The sequence below is a fragment of the Tupaia chinensis genome, unplaced genomic scaffold (genome assembly GCF_000334495.1).
Source record: "Tupaia chinensis unplaced genomic scaffold, TupChi_1.0 Scaffold146650_1, whole genome shotgun sequence".
NCBI classification, from domain to species: Eukaryota; Metazoa; Chordata; class Mammalia; order Scandentia; family Tupaiidae; genus Tupaia; species Tupaia belangeri.
The window spans coordinates 1,862,500-1,865,346 of NW_006206507.1; the positions used below are offsets into that span (position 1 = coordinate 1,862,500).

The 2,847-nt window shown below is 40.5% G+C and overlaps 1 pseudogene; it reads right to left on the reverse strand.

Moving 5' to 3' along the window:
- Window positions 1–2,301, reverse strand: part of LOC102475402 (pre-mRNA-splicing factor CWC22 homolog) — a 7,764-nt pseudogene extending 5,463 nt beyond the window's left edge.
- Between the last annotated feature and the right edge of the window lie 546 nt (window positions 2,302–2,847).

A 2,847-nucleotide genomic window follows, 5' to 3' on the forward strand; every position in this document is an offset into this window, starting at 1 on the left:
TCTGGTGTTGGTAAATTCTTTCAGGTTTTGTTTAGCTGAGAATGTTTTTGGCTTTTTTTCCCAAATGAAAGATAATCTTGCTGGGTATAGTATTCTTGGTTGAAATTGTTTTTCACTCAACACTTTGAATATATTTTCCCATTCTTCCTTTGCTTGCATTGTTTCTGATGAGAGTCTGATGTTAGCCTGATGGGATATATTTTCAAAGTAACTTGATGTTTCTCTCTTGCCAAGTTTAGAATCTTGTCTCTGTCTGTGGTTTTGATCAATCTGGCTATGATGTGCCTCAGGGAAGATCATTCTGTTGGGGGTCCTTTGTATTTCTTGGGTCTGGATATTTGAATGCCTCTCTGGGTTTGGAAACTTTTCTTCTAGGATTTCATGGAATAGTTTTCTATGCCCTTATTAGTTTTTTCACCTTTTGGGATACTAATTATTTGAATCTTTGGACATTTAATAGAATACAATATTTCCTGTATATTATCCTCATGTATTTTGTTGTTGTTGTTATTTTCTCTATCTTTGTGGTGTTTTTTTTTCTAGGTCAGAGGTATTATCTTCTACGTTAGAGATTCAATCTTCAGCATGGTCTAATCGGCTATTTGAGGGAATTTTTGATTTCCTGTATTATAGACTTCATCTCTAATAGTTCCATTTGATTTTTTCTTGTAGTTTCTATTTATTCTTTCATATCATGGAAGGACTTCCTAATCTCCTGGAGTTTGTTGTCTATTTTCTGTTCCAATTCATAGATTTTTGTCACCATGAATGCTCTAAATTCTTTCTGACATTTTGGTAACTTCCTCCATTTTTTTCAAGAGAAGGAAGGGAGTTATTGTGTTCTTTTGATGGAGACATATTTCCTGGTTTATTCAGACCTGAGGCTCTTCTTCTACTTCTAGCCATTTGGACATGTATTCACTTTTGTATACCTTTTTGGAGAATGTTTCTTCAACTGGGAATAAGTGTGTTTCCCTTTTGCTGTGCACTGATGTGTGTCAAAGTCTCTCTTCTATTGTGTTTAGCAATGTGATTCTCACAGGAGGGGTTTTCTATTCAGGTGTCTGAAGAGCAGTATCTCCTTTTTCACAGATGGTTCAGTAAAAGAGAGAACCTCAGAGAGCCTCACAATACTGAGGTATTTGAGAACTGTGATTCTAGACCTGTCTAGTCCCTCTGGGAGGGTGGAGGATGAGGTGGAGATGACAATATAAGAGGGAAGAAAAAAGAGTGTGAAGGAGAATAAAGAAAGTCATACGCTGCAAGGTACGTAATTTCACCAGGGGGCTGGAGATGGAACTTAGGCTCTGCTGGAGAGCTGAGGGTTATCAGATCTTCAATTCAGATTTAGCCTAGATCATATTCCAGTGAGAGGATCAATGGCAGCCATCAAGAGGCTTAGCTTCTTCAAGAGGAAACAGGAGACAGGACAGCACTGCATATTCTACCTTTTTTTTTTTTTTTTTTTTTTTACACCACTAATACAAGGCCTTTCTTCCCTTTGCCTTCAGTACTTTTTCTTAGGACAGATGTGATTGGGCTTAGGCTTATCTTCCTATTTACTTGTGCCCCATGATAGATGTACTTCTGGGTTCCTCCTCAGAGCACTTTCCACCAATCAGTTGCCTGATGAACACTGTGGCATTCTCCAAATCCCAGCTCCAAAATCCAGCTCACACTCACTCCTTGGGTGCACTGAACTGGCACCACACTTAGGGTGCCTACTTCGCTCTGCTGCCCTTAAACAGGATAAGGATCCGTGCAGCCTCAAAAGCTGTGCTTACCAGTTATCTGTTCATGCATCATCCTGAGCTTTGCAGGAGGAATATATGTTCCGCCAGTGTGGGTGAGAAGTGGATCCAGCTCATCTTTCTTCTTCTTTGCAGGATGTTTATCCCGAACAGAGAAACTCTGGGTCACTGGTGGTTCTGGGCTGCTTCTCTCAGAAGATGGGGATTGTTGGAACATTTTCTGATACATATCACTTTCTCTACATATTCCTTGGTCCTTGCTTCACAACTTCATGCTATCATCATAACATCCTCTTTTCAAGTATTTGTAATCTGATCTGCCATAATCAAAGTAGCTTCTGTTCTGGGGTAATCACTCTTGTTCTGTACACCTGTTTTCTGGAGAGTGAGTCCTCTGATATGAATCATAGTTTTCTCTTCTATCATGACCAAAAGAATATTTTATTTGCATCACATTATGTGGAAGGCTGCATATTAGATATTGCACATGAACAAATGTTTGTCCATTTTGCACCCTTCCTGCTTCTGTATTCCTGCTTGCTCTTCCCATGAGAAAACAGCTAGTGCTAAAACTGCATCTGGGACAAAATTCTGTACCTGCTACTGTCTTTGCTAACTAACCTGAAACCTCTTTGTTTAACAATGTTACTGGTTGCATGTAAACCCCACTCCCCTCAGAAATAATTAACTTGTTTGACTTACCTTCTGTAACTGTTTTTGCATAGGAATCCTGCACACTTGGCAACCAACCCCTGTAAGAGGCTACCCCAAACTTTGGGGCTGCAGTTCTGTCTCTTGGCCTCTGAGCCTCAGGCTGTAGTCGCTGGCCAGCTAATAAAGACTTCCTTTAAACTTAATTTGATTTTGGTGGTCATTCATTCGGTGACACTTTACAATATTTAGAGGCCCCAGCGAGATCTGGGAACCTTCGAGTGGCTGAATAATGCCCCAATGAGGACATTCCTTTCACCCTGTCCTGGGTTCCAAGAGGGATAAGGAGGCGTCACAAAATGTGGATCAAATATTGGAGTCTCTGGTGGTGCCTGAATCTGGTAAGATTGTGGTTATCTTGGCTTGAGAGCTCTCCTGGTGGGAC